Source organism: Canis lupus, chromosome 15, assembly GCF_011100685.1.
Source record: "Canis lupus familiaris isolate Mischka breed German Shepherd chromosome 15, alternate assembly UU_Cfam_GSD_1.0, whole genome shotgun sequence".
Lineage (NCBI taxonomy): Eukaryota > Metazoa > Chordata > Mammalia > Carnivora > Canidae > Canis > Canis lupus.
This window is the reverse complement of record NC_049236.1, coordinates 13258665-13278693: the sequence shown is the minus strand read 5'-3', so window position 1 is coordinate 13278693 and position 20029 is coordinate 13258665. Positions and strand designations below refer to the sequence as shown.

Genomic DNA, 20029 nt, shown 5'->3' with positions numbered 1-20029 from the left:
GGGCCCTGGAGGTGAGTAAGCAGAGGCTGCACGGCCCCCTGTCACGGAGAGAGCATGGCCAAGGAGAATGTTCCTTCTTGTCCTGAACCGCCAAGATTCTAGGACTAGGTCTTGGCTAGGTCTAGGTTCTGATCTGGATATTTTCTTTCTTTCTTTCTTTCTTTCTTTCTTTCTTTCTTTCTTTCTTTCTTTCTTTCTTTCTTTCTTTCTTTCTTTCTGTTTTTTAAAAAAGATTTTATTTATTCATGAGAGACACAGAGAGAGGGGCAGAGACACAGGCAGAGGGAGAAGCAGGCTCCATGCAGGGAGCCCGACATGGGACTCTATCCCGGGTCTCCAGGATCAGGCCCTGAGTGGAAGGCAGATGCCCAACCGCTGAGCCACCCAGGCATCCCTGATTTGGATATTTTCTAATTGGCATGAGCCTCTTGGGAAGTGTGGCTGGCCCGGGCACCTCAGTGAGGTCTAGCCCTTGGGTGGGGGTGGGGAGAGGGCGACAGGGGTGCAGAGAAGGGTAAGAGGATGGTGCGCTGGGGGCAGCGACCAGGTAATGAGTTCACCTCTTCCCTTCCTGTTCTTGCAGCTTTTTCCTTGTTGCCCGGGGCTGCCCTCTGAGTCCAGGATGGGCAACAGGTCATACTCCAGAGATGCTGTGGATTCATTTCCAGACCACTGCAATTAAGCAAATATCACAATAAAGCAAGTCAAATGAATTTTTTGGCTATAGTGCATATAAAAGTTATGTTTACACTATATTATAGTCTGTTACGTGTGCAATAACATTATGTCTAAAATACAATGTAGGTACCTTAGTGAAAAATATTTTTTAAAAAAGATTTTACTTATTTACTCATGAAAGACACACAGAGAGAGGCAGAGACACAGGCAGAGGGAGAAGCAGGCTCCATGTAGGGAGCCTGACGTGGGACTCGATCCCAGGATCCCGGGATCATGACCTGAGCTGAAGGCAGATGCCCAACCACTGAGCCACTCAGGTGCCCCAAAATACTTCATTGCTAAAAAATGCTAGCCACCATCTGAGCTTTCAGCAGGTTACAATCACTGGTCACAGATCACCATGGCAAATATAATCATAATGGAAAAATTTGAAATATTGAGAACTTCCAAAATGTGACACAGAGATGAGAAGTGAACAAAGGCTGTTGGAAAAACGGCATTGGTAGACTTGCTCGGTGCAGGGTCGCCACAAACGTTCAATTTGTACAACATGCAGTGTCCACAAAGCGCAATAAAGCAAAGCGCACCGAAACGAGGCATGCCTAACTTAAAAATATATTCGATTCCAAACAGAAGTGTCACCAGGGCTGCAACGTGCTCTTTATACACTGCAAGGGAACAAGCCCAGGGCAGGGAGCAGGGGTGCCAGGTTTAATCTTGTTGCTGCTGCGGGTTCCTGGTGTGACTTTGGGCAAGCTTCCCCGATGTTTAATGAGGGGCTGGGGAGGCTCACTGCCGAGGACCCTCCGGGTCCTGATGTTCAGTTTTCTGGGTGGGGGAAGCAGGCTTGCACGTGTGTGGAGCGGCGGCTGCAGCATGCGGCCTGTAGTAGAGGCAGGGTGTGGTGGGCGTTGACTCAGTTTCCCCCTGCTCTTGCCAGCCCCCAGACTCCCATTCTAGCGAGCGTCTCCCAGTGTCCTGGACCTCAGAAACTGAGTGGGATAAGAAATGTTGTTTCAAGCTGCTTGGGGGATGATTTGTTATGCAGCTATAGGTTACTAAAACGCTTCTGTGTCTGGGATCAGATGGCAGGGGTGGCCTGGTGGCTGGCTGAGGCCTGAGGCCACAGTGGCACCTAGTCACATGTCTCATCATTTAGGAGGCCAGCCTGGATTCTTCATATGGTGGGAGCAAGAGGAGTCAAGCCCCCATGTGGTGCTCTGCTTGCATCATGTTTGCTAACAACCCATTGGCCAAAGCACGTTGCGGAGCCAGCCCGGACTCAAGGGGTGAGGAAACAGGCTCCATCCCTTGATGCCTGGGGAGGAATCTGTGGCCACTTTTTGCAATTACAGAATGCGAGGCTCATGTGCGAGCTCCCACTGCCCTGAATACCCCATCCTTCTCCACTTCCTCGCTCTTAACCTCTGAGTCTGAATCCACATTTATTGAGCACTTGCTATGCGGCAGGTGGCCTCCCCATCACGGCTCTAATTCATCGCTAACAGCAGCCCTTGCGAGGAAATCTACCTCACCGGGGAGGCATGGAGGTTCGGAGAGATCAAGTGGTCCGAAGTCATAAAGCTGGTAACTGGAAGAGCCAGGACTCAAACCCAGGTCAAGGAATTCCAAGTTTGGTGTTAGTTTTACTTTCCCTATCAGGGTGCCCAGAACTTTCTATTTAACTTGTTCTTTTTCACAGACACACAGGCAGGATTTGTGGAGACTGGTCCCTGGCTGGGTTCTCCCCCAGGAATCCCTGCTCTGGGATTGCTGGTTGGCGCCGAAGGGGATCAGTCTGGGGCAGGAGGTTTGGGCAAAATGAACAGACTCTAGGGGGCGACAAAGGCCAAGGTGCCTTCTCATTGCCGCCCTCTGTTCCTCCATTGCCGCCTTCCTTGCCTGTGTCTGTCCTCAGAGAAGAGAGAGAGGCTGGCCATTAGGAAAAAAAAAATCATTCATCTTCAGGCACTAAGAAACCAGGAGAGGAGGGAGAGGGGAGGGAGGGAAGGAGGAGGAGAGACAGAAAGGGAGACAGAGAGGAGGAGGAGGAGGGTCTTAAGTGATGCTGTGTGACCTTAGCCAGGTCAGGTCATCTCTCTGAGCCCTCTTTCCTCATCAGTAAAGAGGGGGCATCTTATGGAGTGGTTGTGAGGATGGCATGAGAAAACACGTGTGAGTACTTTGGAAACTGTTAGGTGCTGTACCAATATTCATGAATGCTGTTGATAGTGCTACAATTATTAGGTCACGGTGGGAGAACCTAATGCTGGGAAAGGGTGTTGCACCCCAACAGGTGCTAATGACACATGTAACCCCCCATCTCTAATGAGCAGCTTTGTGTCAAGTGAAAACTGGAGTTTCCTGGTTGTAAGAGGTGACATGTGAGATGCCTCGTTGACCTAATTATTGGGGTGGGGGGAGAGTCGCCATACTGCAGGTACATAATCGAGAAAGATAACTGATAACATGCAGTTGTTCCCACAATTGCTCACTTTGCCTTCAGGATCACAGTCAGGGTCTGAGGGTTTACTGGAAAATCTACATCTGTGGAAGCCCTGAAGGTCATCAGCAATTATGCAGAACGTCGGAGTGCTGCTTTTTTGCATCCCAGGCATACGAAATTTATTTCTTTAAGATTAAAGTATGATCTCAAGACATACCGAAGCATATTAGCATTTCATGTGCATTTTTGCTTTGGATAAACACACAGTTCTCCTCATTTCTCCATTAACCACATCTATACCGCGGGAGGTTAAACAGCTTTTTCTTGAAAGTTAGAAAAAAGCCTTTGACAGGTAGGTGCTTAGTGTCTAAGTTATAGGACTTGATGGATCAGTTTGTCAGACCCACCTCACACCACACGGGAGATTCTCTGACCTATTCAGGAAGACTGGGCAGTTTTTACTGCCAGTCATGGCACTGGCTGGTGCATGGCGGGCCGTGTCCTGCACAAACGCTAACTTGTTTTGTGCATCACAATGAAATCTTTTTTTCATTTACAGCAGTAATTAGGGATCCAAATTTAAGTTAACAACCAAGTCTGTGTTATTAACATAAAACACACACCTGAAGTCACATTGCTTCAACGTGACAACTGTCTGACGACTTGCTCCTGCTCTTGGAGGCTGGACCCCTTCTTGCAATGTACATTCTGAACCCAGAAATTCTAAACTGTAAAGAACAAATCTCGGCTGTGCTAGTGGTTGAGAACAGTGGAAGTGGCCTGGTGTAGCTTGTTGATACGAGAGAGAAAACCAAAGGTCTTGAGCAGGGCTTGATTATACCTAATGTATTAGAACAATTCGGGATTGATACTTGAGGGACTTCTGCCTCCTTTGAAGGAGGGAGAGGCTATGCCTGCAATGCTTGTAGCCGCTGCCAGGTGGTGGTAGTGTCTCCAGTGGCCTAAGAGTCTGAACTTTCTCCTCGTGGTCTATTAAGTGTCAGAGACTCACAGGCGTATAGAGCCAGTCACTGCTCCATCACCCACTAAAATCAGTCTGGTTTGAGCCATGATTCTGGCACTTAACTAGCTGTGTGGTCTTGGGTAGTTAACTTTCTCATCTGAGGAAAGAGGGTTAAAGTAGTGCCTTCCAGGACTTGGGCATTTTGTATTTGTAGAGCACTTCCCACCTTACCAGGTGTCCTCTGACGTGTATCTCCAGGTGCCTACACAACCTGGCATGAGGTTAATGTACTACAGCTCCACTATGAGCTGTGGGGGGCAGGGAGCATGATTTCTACTGGACCAACCCCTTACACTGGCACATTTATCAATTCATATTTACCCAGGAGTAGTAGCTATATTTATTGAGCATATATCCCTCTCAAAACCAGTTGTTTGAATCCTCATGGCATCCCTATAAGATCAGTATCATTTTTACACCCATTTCACAGAAGGGGAAATCCCCAGGGTTATAGGAAATTTAAATGAACTAATGAATAAAACCTGCTTAGCACAGTGCCTAGGACATAGCAAGCGCTCGTTATTTATAGTGATTATTTACAGATGAGGGGAGACAGGCCTGCAGACTGAGAGGTATAAAGCAGCAAAGCACAGGAGAGGGGACAGTTAATTCTTCCTGGTGAGGGATCCAGGCAGGCTTTGCCGAGGAGGTGACAGGTCAGCTGGATAATAAAGGAGGAGTAGGGATGGCAGGGTTGTTGCTTGTTTCCTAGTTTGGTTCTTTTCTTTTCTGAGAGAGAAAGAATGAGTGCACATGCACCAGTTGGAATGGGGAGGGGCTGAGGGAGAGGGAGAGAGAGAATCTTCAGCAGGCTCCACACAGGGCTCGATCTCACTACCCAGAGATCATGACTTGAGCCGAAATAAGAGTTAGATGCTTAACTGAGTGAGCCACCCAGTCACCGCACTTCTCTTCTTCCTCTTAACAACAGGAACACCCCTCCCAGATTTAGCAAGACACATGGCCACCTAGCTAGAGATGATGATTTCCATGTTTCCTTGCAGCCAGTGAAGCCATGGGACTGAGTTTCTACTTCTTAAATGTGAGTGGAAGTGAAATTGCTTGCCATCATTTCCTGTGGTGGGAATGTAGTGTGGGTGAACTTGCTTGGCCATGAAGGGATAACAGAGCAACAAAATACAGGGAGAAACTCACCAAGAAAAAAGAATGAACTCAAATAAATATAATCAGAAATGAAAGAGGTTATAACTGATATCACAGAAACACAAAGGATCATATGAGGCTACAGTGAACAGTTATACAACAACAAACTGGACAACCTGGAAGAAACTGACAGAAATGCCTGGAAACATACTGTCTACCAAGACTGAATCAAGAAGAAGAGAAAATCTGAACAGACTGGTTACTAGAAAGAAGAATGAATCAGTAATCAAACATCTCCCAACAAACCAAACTCCAGGGCCAGGTGGCTTCCCTGGTCAGTTCTACCAGACTTTCAAAGAAGAATTAGAATTAGTCATTTTTTAAAAGATTTTATTTATTTATTCATGAGAGACACACACAGAGAGAGGCAGAGACACAGGCAGAGGGAGAAGCAGGCTCCACGCAGGGAGCCCAATGTGGGACTCGATCCCGGGACCCCGGGATCACGACCTGAGCTGAAGGCAGATGCTTAACTGCTGAGCCACCCAGGCAACCCAAGAATCAGTCATTTTTAAACTCCTCTAAAAACTATGAAGGAGGGAATGCTTCTAAACTCATTTTACAAGTCCAGTATTATCCTGATACCAAAACCAGAAGGATGCCCCCAAGGAAAGAAAATTATAGGCCAATATCCCTGACGAATGTAGGTGCAAAAATGCTCAACAACATATTTGCAAACCAAATTCAAGATATTAAAAGGATCATATACTATGCTCAGGTGGCATTTATTCTAGAGATGCAAGGATGGTTCAACATCCACAAATCAATGTGACACACCACGTTAACAAAATGAGTGATAAAAATCCTATCATCATCTCAGCAGATGCAGAAAAAGTATCTGACAAAATTCAACATCCGTTTATGATAAGTAATCTCAACAAAGGGGATATACAGGAAACATCTCAACATGATAAAGGCCATGTATGAGAAGCTCATAGCTAACATGATATTCAGTGGTGAAAAGCTGAAAGCTTTTTTGTCTTAAGTTAGGAGGTACAAACTTGTGATTATAAAATAAATGAATCACAGTGATATAAGGTACAGCATGGTGGCTATTGTTAATAATGGCATATTGCATATTTGAAAGTTGCTAAGAGTCGATCTTAAAAGTTCTCATCACAAGGAAAAAATTTTTTGTAACTATGGATGGCAACAGGTGTTAACTATATTTATTGTAGTGATCATTTTGCAATATATAAATGGTGAATCCTTATGTTGCACACCTGAAACTAATATGTTATATGTCAATTATAACTCCATTAAGACATTGTGTGCAACTGATGAATCACTGAACTCTACCTCTGAAACTAGTAATACACTACATGTTGATGAATAGAATTTAAATAAAAAATAATTAAGATTTTTGTGAAGTTGGTCACTGAATAAAATAAAAAAAAGGAACCTGGGTCCCTGGATGACCTGGGGGAGCATAGCTATCCCATTCACCTTGGATCACATGCCTGTGTCCAAACCATCACCTGAGAGAGACATAAACTGCTACCCTCTTTGAACCACTGTGTTGTTGGCTTTCTTATCTGAAACCTCTTAGTCTGAACACTAAAGAGTACAGCGGGCGGAGAATAAGTAATACTCATAGGGCACAAGAGCATGTCCAAAGATATGAAATGTGAAAGAAGTTAGAAAATTTTAGGAAAATATTTCACAGAATATTTTTGAGGACCAAATGAGGGAAATGTATATAATTGCTTAGTACAGTACCTGGCACATGTTAAGTTCTCAATAAATGAAGATCATTTTTTTTTTTTTCCTGTCTGAGGTCAGGTTTTTAGGGCAACATCTATAAAATAGGAGTAATGTCACCTGATGAAAACGGAGGTCTAGACCTTTTTTTTATTATTATTTTTTTATTCATGAGAGAGGCAGAGACACAGGCAGAGGGAGAAGCAGGCTCCATGTAGGGAGCCCGATACAGGACTTGATCCCAGGACCCCGGGGATCACGATCTGAGCCAAAGGCAGACCCTTAACCACTTAGCCACCCACCTGCCCCTGGACCTTTCTGTTTTAAGACAGTATGAATAACTTGGAGAAATTCTTTTGGGAGCAAGATTTAAAAGAAAAATAATTATTAAGAAATGCCGGAGTCCTCTGCCTTCCCACTGATTTCAATAATTTAACAAAATCTCCAGTGCTCTTTAGGACTCACCTCTAGCTAACATGGATCCTTCTCAGTGGGCCCTAGAAGCATTAGCAGGTCCTTGAAGGAGTTCTATATTCCATGGGTGGGTTTCTTGGTGCTTCTGCCTCTGAGATAAATCCTCATACTGGCCCTGCGAGGCTCTGCACCAACATCACGTTCGCGGAGACCTTTGGGCAGACCTGATTCTCTGGATTAACAGGCATCTCCAGCAAGCTTTACCTTCCCTCCTATTACTGGTGCAGCATCCGCTTTCCCTGCCCGGTTGCGAGCTCTTCCAGGCTGGGGAGCAGGAGCGGGTCACATTTGTTGCCCCGGGACCCCACAGGGCAGAGTAGGAGCTCGGTTCAACTTTGCTGAATGGGTAAGATGTTTTTGGGGCAAAGACACAGGATCAGTGGGGGCAGGAGGAGATTTTAGGGATGTTAGTCTGATGTAAAAAAAAAAAAAAAGAACATGCTTCTCATTCATACGTTAGTGCCCGAGCTTTGTCCTTTAGGCACGTGAGTCCTTCCGGCCTTCTGAAAACGCTCTTTGGCGGTGGTGGGTGGTCAGGAAGGTGGAAGCCCACTGGCTTGGGGTACTCAGGCCTCGGTTCTAACCTCAGCTCTGTACGGACTTGCTGGAGAAACTTGCTGAAATGCAGAGGCCTTTCTCCTCTGGGGTTCAGTTCACTCGGCTGTTAAAATGAGGCCCCCAAACCTGCCTCACAACAGTGTTGGGAGGATCAAATCCATGTGTAAAGAGCAGCTCCGTAGGCTTCTGCAGAAATCTGAGTGCTCTCAGTTGTGTCCCGTTAGCTGTTAGCTGCCCCCTGTTCCTGCTTCCTCCCTGTGAGGTTCAGATTGTACAGTGATCAACGGTGTGGAGTTAGGCATCGAACCTTCTGGGTTACTGCCACTCACTAGCTGTTGACCTTGGACAAGTCAGCTCACTTCTCTGTGGTCCAGCTTCCTCATCTGCAAAATGGTGAGCGCTGACCTTAAGGGGTTCTTGTCAAGACTAAGTGAACATGATGTATAAGTACATATTTATATATTATTTTACTAATGTTTCTAATATTAATGAAATATATATCCCATTTTACATTATCTATAATATATTGCATTATAGACAATACCATCATCATATATAGGATGTATTTATATAGATCTGCAACTTACAGTAGTACCTGGCATGAGGTAAGTGCTGCATCAGTATTCGTCAGTGTCTGACCTCTCTCCTGGTAGAGAGAGGTAGGTAGCAGGAGGGCAGCAGGCATCTGAGAAGATCAGGAGAGGGGGCCTGACAGAAGGGGAGGCCCAGTGGGAGGTGGGGGGCCCTGAGGGCATGCTCTCCTCAGATCTTGGGAATCTCTGCCTGCTGGATTCACAAGGAATTTGCTGCTAAAATTAATGAAAGAACCCAGGTTTGCAAATGACTTTCTTTTAAGAGACTTGGTGTAATTCTAGATGACCTCTCCAAAATACAGCTCTCCAACTCCCCTGGCCTTTTGCAATGCCGGCCTGGGCATCCGGGAGAGGCACGGGCCCTGAGCCTGCACCAGGGTTTGCGCAGCACGCCTCAGTCCAGGTTATCTGCGCCAGCAACCCCCCTCCTGAGGCAGTGAACCATTGCTTGTTTGTATTGAGGCAGTAATACGGCTGAGAACTCCTGGAATGGATAATGCAAATCCCCAGATAATCCCAAATTCCATATTAGCCAGTCATTTTCACTTCCCTCTCCGCAGCTGAGCCTGTCCCAGAGCTTCCTGATGGGGGTCCGATTACCTTGCCGGCCTTTTCTGCGCAGGGACCTTAGCACGTACGCCCCTTGGCACCAGGTGGGTACCTGGGAATCGCCTGTTGGAGGAGGGACAGTGTGGGCGGCTGTGGGGCAGAGGGCTCGCGGGCTGCGCTCTGCACCCAGGAGGCGGTGGGTTCTCAGGGAGGCTGCGCAGCCCCGCCAGGGCCAGAGTCCGAAAACTGGGCAAAGGTTGGCAGACGTGGAGGGCCAGCTAGAGGGCACAGAGGGCTCAGAGCCTTAGAGGGTCAGAGGTGAGAAATCCGCACAGTACCGTGGGCACTCTGCCCTTTAGGCCGCTTTAGAGGAAAGGAGGAGGCCGGTTGGCGGAGGGGAAACCATCTAGTTTGGGAAAGAGGGGGCCGGGCTGCCCTCGATGGGTCTGTGGGGCCCTCGCAAGTGTCTTTCCCTCTTGAGCCTCCGTGTTTGGCCACTCCCTTCCCCATCTTCCCCGAACTCCAGACCAATGGGTTTTGCTCCCGCGGCCCAAATGTCGCCTCTGCTAACTTGCCCGGACCCAGAGGTGGCGCTGGCCAGGGGCCACTGCCCCTCCTCTTCCCCGGTGCTCTTCCTCCCTGCCCCGCGGGCTCCTCTCCTTGCTCATTGTCCTCCCCTTCTCGGGAGCCGCTGGCGCTCCCCGCTCCCCCATCCCTCCTCCCCTGCTCCCCTCCCCTGCTCCCCCTCCCCTCCATCCCCTGCTCCCCCGCCCCTCCTCCCTCCTCCCTCCCCCCCAGCGGCCGGGGCGCGGGCCGGGCGCGCGCTGGGTGGTCCGGGCCGGGGGCGGGCGGTAGCCTGCAGGCGTAATTGGCATGCACGCCGTTGTAGCTGAGACCGCTTAATAAAGCATTACATATCTCACCGCTTCCATATTTCATTACCTCACGCGGAGCCCGTGAGAGGGCCCTAATGGGAGTCAGCTGTGTTTTTACTTTCTGTTGTCGGCCGGGGACGGGTTTCTCTGCGGATTCTTTGAAATGAAATAATGTGATGCACGCCGCGATAAGGGCCGGCCGTAATGAGGCCCAGGCCGCGGGCGGCTGCTATTGCTCCAGGTGTCGCGTATTTGGGCTCCGCGGACGGCGAGGAGGAGGGGGCGGCGCCGAGGAGGAAGGGGAGGGGAAGACGCGTGGGGGAGGAGGGGGAGGAGAGGGGGAGGAGGGCGAGGAAGGGAGGAGCAGAGGAGGGAGGACGGGAAGGGGGGAGGAGGGAGGATGGGGAGGAAGGATGGGGAGGGAGGAGAGGGAGGAGGGGAAGGGAGGAGGGAGAAGGAGGAGGGGTAAGAGGAGGAGGGGAGGAGGAGAAGGGAGCAGCGGGGCTTGGGAGGGGGCGGTCCTGGCGGAAACTAGGGAGGGAGGAGGTCACAGCGGGATGCGGGAGAAGGAGACAGATTCCGCAGGCCAGAGGCAGAGCCAGTGCCTGGCTGGAGAGCCAGCAGCCAGCTGGGGGTTCAAATCCTGCTTTGGCCCTGGCTGTCCCTGTGATCCCCTTGCCTCCTAATACTTAAGGGGTTGCTGTGCTGAAACAAATGAAGTGGATTTGTAAATAGGAAAGGGCAGCATCCCATATATGGAAAAAATGGAATTCTTTATTGTGACAAAGGAGCTGATGCCCTTTGAGCAGCCCCTCCGGCCGCAGCACCTGCCAACAATTTCATCCGCCTTGCTGCTGAAGTTCTGTTACCTTCCCTTTACAGAGGAGGAGACTGAGGGTCACAGAGGTGACAGACTGGCTCCAAGGCACACAGTGAGAAGCTGAGGATAGCCGCGGGCGGGCGCAGAACCAGATGGAGACAGGAAGAAATGGGGAAGGACATAAAGTTGGGCCACTACCCGTGGCTCCCCCCACCTGCCCCCAAAATTGGGCTTTCCTCTCCATCCCATGTTATATAGGCCACCTGGCCTGGGTCTGAGGCTTTTGTCTTCCTCACTGGGATGGAGTAGAGAGTGGGCAGGCTCATGGGGACAGGAGGTGGTGTGGGCCCGGGGAGGTGGGGCACTCTGGCTGCTGGGGAGGCCGGGCCCAGAAGGCCCCTGTTCTGAGTACTCTCTCTTGGAAATTCTGTAGCCACAGGCCCTTGAAGGAAAGGCGACAAACTCAGACCAAAAAGCAGCTCTTCTGTGACTCCTCCTTCTCCATCTCTCTTTTCTTTTCCAGAAAATAAAGGCTCCTGGAGGAGTCTTCTATCTCCTCAGAGTCTCTCTCATAACCACCCACTCTCTCCACCCCCACCCCCACCCCTGCATGGCCAGGGGCAAGTTTCCAGTCTTGCTCCTAAGCCCTCAGGACTCTTAAAATGCCCCCCAATCCTGCTGGTTGGCTCAGGGCTCTGCTGCTCTCAGGATGTCCAGCTTCCCAAACAGGCTGTGCAGGGCCTCCCCCAGCAGGGTCCTCCCCCAGGCCCAGAGACCTGCCCCCACCCACCCCCAGCAGGGCCCAGGGACCTGCCTCCCCCAGGAGGGCCCAGGGACCTGCCCCCACTTCCCCCAGGCCCAGGGACCTGCCCCAACTTCCCCAGCTCTGTCTCCCTCTCTAGCACAGCCCCTGTGAACTAGGGGGCTCATCTCTCTGCAAGGTCATTACCAGGAATAGCTCTGCGCCGCTTGTTCACTCCACTCCTGCTGCATGAAGTGCCCTCCTGCAGGGGGCCCACCTTTGGAGTCCTGCTTGCTCTGGGCACCTCAGCACAGTCCCGGGCACCCCAGGAAGGCTTCTCTCTGAGCCCTCCTGGGCTTCTCCTCACCCCACCTGCCATTTCCAAGCTGGATAGGCTCTTCCGTCTCTGAGCCTCAGTTTCCCTATTTGTCTGACGAGGGGGCAGGGGTCCTGATTCCTGGGCCACATCATCTCATGAATTGACCCGACTGGGTGTTAATTTCTTCTTGAAGTAGAAACAGTTTTAGATGGCGGATGTGTCGGGTGGGAACTGTACGGGTGTGCCTACCACGGGCCAGGCATCGTCCTGGCACTTTCTATGACTTGTATATGTGCATTGCTTGGGGTTAGGGAGCCTTAAACAGAAGCTGGGATTTGAACTCTAATCCCTGAACCTGTGCATCTGCGCATTTGGGTGCACGTGTGCACACGTGTGGATGTGCATGTCTGGGTGTACACATGTAAAATAATGGCACTCAGGGTTGGTGGTTCACTCTACCCCTCTCTAAACTCTTTTATCTCCAGGGGCCCCTTGAGGCGGGGAGACGGGGTGATAAGGATGTATAGACACAGACAGACACACAGCTGCTAGTAGGCATGCCCAGGAGGCTGGAGGAGGTGCTCCCTTGGCCCAGGGAGCCGGTCGGACCCTCTCACCGCAGAGTTCTTTACGGTTGACCTAACTTTGGCAGTGTTGTGTCACGAATGACCCTCTTCCCTACATCCTAACTTTCTGTGCGCAAGGCTTATTTCTGAGCCTTTGCTTAAGCTGGTTTCCATCTGGAATGCTTTTCCCCGATGCCCACCTGTGGACGTTTACTCATCCTTTATAAGACCTGGGTCAGATCTCCCCTGTCCACAGAAGCTGGCCAGACTCTGCTCAGAACCCTCTTTTAGAAGGTTCCATGCACGTGCACGTCTCTCTGGTCCAGCCTGCAGTCTGTCTCTCTGAGATCCCTGTCCCAAGACCATGAGCCCCTGAGAGCGGGGCTGAGCCCCACTCTGGGTCCAGAGAGAGCTCGTGAATGGCTGGCCATGCAGGGCGGGCTTGGAGGATCACTGAAGATGTGTGCAAGTCCCCACTCACAGAAAGAGTGCAAAAAATGGCAGCGCGTAATATCGTCATGATTTATCACCGAGCTCTTGCTTTGGGCCAGGTTTTATGTCGCAATCAGTCTTTTACTGAATTCTCACGACGTCTTTATGGGATTGATGTTACAGCCCCATTTTACCCATGAGAACACTGAGGCCAAGGACAGCTAAGTAACAGCGGGGGGCCAGAGCTCGCAGTGGCAGAGCCAGGCCCAGATCCAGTCCTGTGTGCGTGGGAGGCGGTCCCTTCTGCAGGCTTCACCCGGATCAGATTGCTAGCGGCTGGCTTCCCTGTTCCCTGGGCCTGTCAAGCAGGGCTGCTCTATTGATTAACATGCAAATGATTTTTTGAGAGAGGGCTTAAGTGTAGTTTGGTCCCAGCCAGCCACAGCTGAGATTTGCAACCCAAGCCCCAGCCCTCGCCAACCGCTCTATCAGGTTTTCATCTCTAGAGTGATTGACGGGTATTTTTTTCCCTCTCTGACCCAGAACGCCAGGCCTCCAATACTACTGAAATGTTTGCACAATCTTGAAGCATTTATTTAAAAGTTGCTTTTCCCCAAAGGGCCCGGCCTCAGCCAGATCCTGAGCCAGATCCAAAAAAACAAACAAATCCTATCTTTACAAGCTCCTCAGCTGGGCTGCGTGGGGCGGTGGGGGTAGGGGGTCTCCTGGGCCCACCTTTCCCTTGGCTGGCTGACAGGCCCGCCCTGGGGGCGAGGAGCCCGCCTGCCTGTTTACAGCCCTTTCCAATTCGAGGGCCAAACAGGAAAGGGGTGGGAGCTCGGGGAGGGGGCGAATGTCAGCAATCACAAATAACACAGTTGCTCCTCAAAGCAACAGGCGCTGGAGATGTGATGGGGATGTGGCTGGGTGGCTTTCTTGAACCAACGTGACCAACTCAGGCCCCGGCCCCCCAGCACTAACCAGAGCGTCATGGCTGGGACAGGGGTCCCCCACTAGGCGTCGGAGCTCTCAAATGCTAGGCCTGGTTGGGTCTGTGGGCTTGGAAAAGTCCCTTCTCTCTGGCTTCAACCATTGTGGGACGACAGAGGTGGCTGAGCTCCAGTTCTGGGCACGCTCTGCCGCTGAATAATGCCCATTCTAGACTTTTCTCTTGGACCAAGCAAGGGGAAGAGGAGAGCTCCCATTTACGGAGGGCATTTTGTGTGGCCGGTACTGTGTCTGGCACTTTATGGAGATGGGCTCACGTACTTGTCGCAACTGCTCTGAGACTTCCTCTCTGTGAGGAATCCAAGGCCAGGGTAGGAACACCAGGTCGGACGGGCTGGTCCCCCTCTGTCTCCTGGCCCCTCCTGGCAGAGAACTGTTGTCGGGCTGAGTGCAAGTCCTACTTTGGGATGTGGCCTGTCTTTTTCTGCCCAGTACTGGGACGGAGGTGACAGAGGTGCTCTGCAGAGGGGGAGCCTGAGAACTGGCAGGTGACAGTCTTATACCAGCTTCTCATGGCTACCCAGGGGCCAGCTAGCCACTCATGGGCGAATTGAGGCCTGTGGCTGGGAGGGCCCCAGCCAGTCCCCTGGGGGATGGCCTCAGAAGTCAGACTCCAATGTTTGAATTTTTATCCAAAGCCCCCCTAGTTCGCACTGGACGTTATCCACCCCTGAGGTGGGCTGTCTGCTGCCTGCTGGAAGAAATCAAACCTGTAACGGCCTCCGTGCCCACGTCCCTGTCACACGGACTAGGCATTCCCACACCTATGGCTCGGCCTTCTGGGTACTTCCTGTGTTACCTTGGGCAGGTGATTTCAGTGTCCTTTACAAAAGGGGGCCCTTATGCCATGGGGCCTGTGCTCTGTGACCATGAGTCCAAGCTGATGTACGGCAGGCAGGTGACTGCCACTGCTGCCGTTTCCAGTCCGGCCGGGCGCTGCTGCGGAGTGACCTGTCACTTGACTGGCTTCTCCTCGCCCCAGCCTCTTGCCCACTCTGTGAACAATCCGTGCTAACTTTGGGCCAGGGAGATGATCTTGAAACAGTTGTGTGCACAGGCTGGGAGCTCCGGGAGGAGGCTCCACTTCCCCCATCTAGGAGCTCTGGTAGAGCGGGGCCCTCCTGACCTCGCCCTGCATCTGCAGAGCCTGGAACCGATCGGCACCACTAAGTACGTGTTTATGAATGAACACAACCCCAGGCAAGTTCTTTCAGTTCTCGGAGCCTCCATGTCTCATCTGTAAAATGGGGATAATAGCACTACTTAACTCATCTCTTTGTAAAGATTAAGGATAACAATCCACAGAAAGTGTTCAGGGCAGTGCCTGGTGTATACTGATGATGATCTCATGGACCCAGAAAAGTGGAGTCTCAGTGAAGGTTCAACACCACACAGCTAGGAAGTGGCAGGGTTAGGAATGAAATTCAGGGTTGTCTGATTCTAGACTCTGAGATAATAACCACTATTGAATGTCACCTGAAGTAGAGGTTGCAGACTGACCCACGGCATCTACTTTTTTCCCTATTTAGGAGTCATAGAACCTCCAAATTTTAGTTGAGCACGTGGCCAGCAAGAATAGACTACTGTTTCTAGTCTCTCCTGTGGCTAGTGGTGGCCGTGTCACGGAGTTCTGGCCAATAACTGCAGTTCTGTGTGGAACTACCTGGAAGTGTCCTGAAAAGGAGTGGGCAGATGCATCCTTTCCCCACCATCCTCTCTGATGGTTGGCATTACGACCGAGGAGCGATAGCACTAGTCATCAGACATCTAGGATCATGAAGTGACAGCAGGAGAATGAAACCACACATGGTATCACAACCGGACAGAAGGAATTGGGTCGCTGACAACCTAGGATCCATCATATCAGTCTGTTCTTGAAGCCAAAGAGAAACTTTACTCTGCTTAAGCCACTCTTGTTTTGAGTCTGAACATAATCCTAATGAATTCACTGCTTCTCATTGGTGGACTGTCATAACTAAATGTCTCCTGCCATAACAGTGATCAGACTGTGGCATTTTATTTATTTATTTATTTATTTATTTATTATTTTTTTAAAGATTTATTTATTTATTTATTTATTTTAATTTTTTTTTTAAATTTATTTATGATAGTCACACAGAGATAGAGAGAGAGAGAGAGAGAGAGGCAGAGACATAGGCAGAGGGAGAAGCAGGTTCCATGCACCGGGAGCCCGACGTGGGATTCGATCCTGGGTCTCCAGGATCGCGCCCTGGGCCAAAGGCAGGCGCTAAACCGCTGCGCCACCCAGGGATCCCGATTTATTTATTTATTTATTTATTCATGATAGAGAGAGAGAGGCAGAGACACAGGAGGAGGGAGAAGCAGGCTCCATGCCAGGAGCCCGACGCGGGACTCGATCCTGGGACTCCAGGATCACGCCCTGGGCCAAAGGCAGGCGCTAAACCACTGAGCCACTCAGCGACCCCCTAGACTGTGGCATTTTAAAAATGATCTGTCTTTGTCCCCAGGTGAAGCCACATGATGGCAGGGATTCTGATTTCTCACTGCTGGTCTCCACTGACTGGTTCCTGCTAGGCACCCAGCTGCTTTGGTGGTTCTCAATCACGACAGCTTAACTATGCTAAAGCCCCATTTCCCAGAATTCCCTTCCCTGCATGGTTATAGATTAGGAGATACTTTGGTTGAGATGTGGAAGGTGGTAGTGAAGCAGCAGCCATATTTTGTGCGTGCATGCAGGGTCCAAGCTCACGCTCTCTCACTTCTCTGCTGGCTGGGCTTTGTGGGCTCCAGGGCTCCTCCAGCTCTTGCCCCATCTCCTGCTTCAGCGTCCCTGACTCCTGGACCTGCTGCGTGTGGTGCTTCGTGTGGAGAAGCACCAGCTTTTCTTAGAGGACATCCGGTCACTGACGTCAGATGCTTAGGGTGCTGACAATCCTCGTGGCGCTAGTTGTCCTTCTTTCTCCTAACTCACAGTAGCTTCGCCCCCTCACTGCCTGCCCTGTGGCCTTCAGGTTCTAGACCAGACATGGAAGCATGCAGAATATCTAACCAGCTTCCATGATTGCGTAAGGTCAAATCCTTAAAATAAATTCCTTATTCTATGTATCTTCTGCTTCTTTTTTAAAAAAGATTTATTTATTTTTGGGCTGCCTGGGTGGCTCAGTGATTGAGTGTCTGCCTTTGTCTCAGGGCGTGATCCTGGAGTTCTGGGATCGAGTCCCACATCGGGCTCCCTGTGAGGAGCCTGCTTTTCCCTCTGCCTGTGCCTCTGCCTGTCTCTGTGTGTCTCTCATGAATAGATAAATAAATAAATCTTACAAAAAATATTTATTTTTTATTTGAGAGAGAGCTTGTGCATGTGCAAGTGGGGGTGGGGGTGGGAAAGGGGCAAAAGGAGAGGGAGAGAGAGAATCTCAAGCAGATTCCCCACCCAGCATGCTGAGCCCAACCTGAGGCTCGATCCCATGACCCTGAGATCATGACCTGAGCTGAAAGCAAGAGTTGGATGTCCAACTGACCAAGCCACCCAGGCGCTCCTTTATGTATCTCTTGTGATCAAGTCCTGATTGAACATAGGTATCAATACATATTTATTAGATGAATTAAGAAATGATTTATATGACTGGTGCTCTGATATGTGGTACTCACTATGGACATCTGTCTCTACGTGCCCGAAGCAGCTGGAAGAAGGACTTAGGTCCAAACTCTAGGACCCTATATTTCCTCATCCTCAGGGATGCAGCATGTTCAATTATGTCCAAGTGGAGTTTGAGGGAGCCAGAGGGAGCAGGGGAGAACATAGGTGGGGCTGTGGGGTAAGTTTTGGGTGGCTTGGATGCAGGGTCCCATCACTATGACAATACCTGTCTCTGCCCCAAAATGGGACCTAAGGTAACATCTGCTTTTCCCATCAGCCTTTGTAGAAAGAACAAGGAGAAGCACCTTGGTTAATGTACCTGATTCTTTGATTTCATTTTCACTTAGAAGATTCAGGGATGTTGTTGGCTCCTTGTCATGTCCAGAGAACTCTCCCCCAGCTCCCCTTTCACCTCATGATAAAGGTCAAGCCCCTTAAATATGTGTATGAGACTTTCTGTGACCTCATTACTTCCAATGGGGTTCTCCTTGAACCACAGCCTCCTTAATAATGTCCCAGATCATCTGACCTTCATTTCAGTGAATTTGAATGAATCAGATTTGCAGGTCTGTGCACCTGTAAGTTGTTCTCTTCAGTTATTATGTTGCCATCAAGAGCCTCAATTTTTAAGATTGACCTCCCCCCTCAACTCAGGTCAGGAGGCCCTTCCTGGAGATAGGGGAGTTAAGTCTATAAAGTTTATATCCCTGAAGAGAGAGCTCTTTGTCTTTTCATCCATCCACCCACCCATCCACTCATCCATCCATCCATCTATCCACTTATTTATTTTTCCAGTACTCTCTGATTTTACTCTGGGCCAGGCCTTGCACTGGGAACTGAGGATCCGGAAATGAAATAGATTCCCTGCTCTTGAGCAGCCCATTGTAGGATGGACAGTCTCATTTTCCTGTGGCTTGTTGGGGCTATATCATTTATCCTAAAGCGCTGCTAATGCTCAATACACATTATTTTTCTTCCCTCCCTTTTCCTTATGAGTCTAAGGTCACTCTAGTTGAGCACCAGGGAGATGCCCCTCAGAATTGAGACTGACTTTCTCCAGTTCATTTTGGTCAGAGGGACGATGATACCGTTCTGAATGTGTCATCCTTTCCTCAAGAGCCTTTGGGAATGCCTGCACCTCACTGCTTATGGAATAAGGTGCAGATTTGTTAGTAAGGCAATCAGGAAATCCCAGACTTCTTAACAGAATGTCTGTCTCTTATCCATCCATCCACGTGTCCATCCTCCATCCAACTGTCCATCCAGCCACTTTTCACTCAACAAACACTGATGTCTTTTCTTACCTTCTCCTACTTCTTTTCTTTCTCTTTGTGCTCGGTATTTCTAAATGGCCAACTTCCTTGGCCTCATGCCTGTGTGGGCAGGCTCTTCCTGTTGCATTGGGCTGAGGCTGCTGCTCCCCTTCCTTGCCTATTACTTCCTACTTTTTCTTCAAGGTCACTTCCTCCATGAAGCCTTGTCAACAGTCTTCCCTCTGGGTTTCCATTCCTAATGGCTGGTCTCACTATGGGACCTATATTTCATAGCACTGTTTTTCTGGGTCTTTCTGTGGCACACTGACCTCCACCTCCACTCTACCAGGGTGGCCTCTGTGTACAGTTATTTAGGTTGCAGGCTGCACCAGAACACCCAGCTGAGGGCTGTGCCCTGATCGGGGTCGCCTCTGCTCACAGGAAAGAGTGTTCCCCTCCTCACCCTCCCCCATTTCATACAAAGGTACCTACTCTCCAAGTGATAGGTTCAAGTGGCTGAGCCCACACACCGGGGGTATTTTTTCTGTTATCCCACACAGGAGTTATTTGAGCTGATTCGAAGTTCTTGGAGGCCACTAAGGATCACTTTGGGTTCTCAGTTCCCCCAGCTCCTAGTGTAGCAGCGCCAGGTCTCAGAGAACAATGTGAATGTTCTTGGAAAGAAAGGAGGAGGAGAAGGAGAGAGAGGAGGAGAAGAAGGCTATGAGTAGCAAATCTTGGTTCTCTGGGCCGTCAACGGAGAAGGACTCAGGCTCACCTCGCAGGGAAAGGAGGCTTCTGGGCTGATGCAGTGGTGGCGGCAGGTTTGTTTGGAAATTCTCCAGTAAGTGGGATTCTTGGGCCTGTCACCCAGTGACCTCGAGAGCTTGCTGGAGGACCTGCAGACCAGGGCTCCTCCAAATATTGTTTTAAACTGATTGATGCCACGCCAGGCAGGGAAGGGGCAGGCATTTTTCATACATGAAAAACAATACATTCTGAGGCCAAAATGAAATGATTTTGCGTCTATACGATAACAGGCAAGGAGACAAAGACGATGTTTGAGGACATTTAAACCCTCAAAATCATTAGTCACTGTCCCGGCGGGCTACACAAATAAATGATCAATGCACAGAAAAACAAGGCCCTCTGAGGTGTTTGCCCAAGACCACTTATGTGTCAAACAGACTTATTAGATGTGAAGGGAA

At 50.0% G+C, this 20029-nt stretch overlaps 2 long non-coding RNA genes across 4 annotated transcripts in view; one reads left to right on the top strand and one right to left on the bottom strand.

Moving 5' to 3' along the window:
- Window positions 1-274: 274 nt before the first annotated feature.
- LOC102157230 lies at window positions 275-10376 on the bottom strand. 3 transcript variants are annotated; one of them, XR_005370250.1, is made up of 5 exons: window positions 10130-10376; window positions 9239-9310; window positions 8633-8854; window positions 7479-8428; window positions 275-672 (listed from the first exon to the last, which is right to left on the bottom strand). It is a non-coding gene; the product is annotated as an uncharacterized LOC102157230 (long non-coding RNA). The 3 variants fall into 3 exon arrangements; XR_005370252.1 differs by having other exon boundaries at window positions 7479-8471; window positions 8641-8854; XR_005370251.1 differs by having other exon boundaries at window positions 8641-8854.
- LOC119869351 overlaps window positions 9115-20029 on the top strand; it is a 43866-nt gene continuing 32951 nt past the window's right edge. Inside the window, exon 1 of the long non-coding RNA XR_005370255.1 lies at window positions 9115-9291. This is a non-coding gene — a long non-coding RNA (uncharacterized LOC119869351). The remainder of the gene's footprint in view (window positions 9292-20029) is intronic.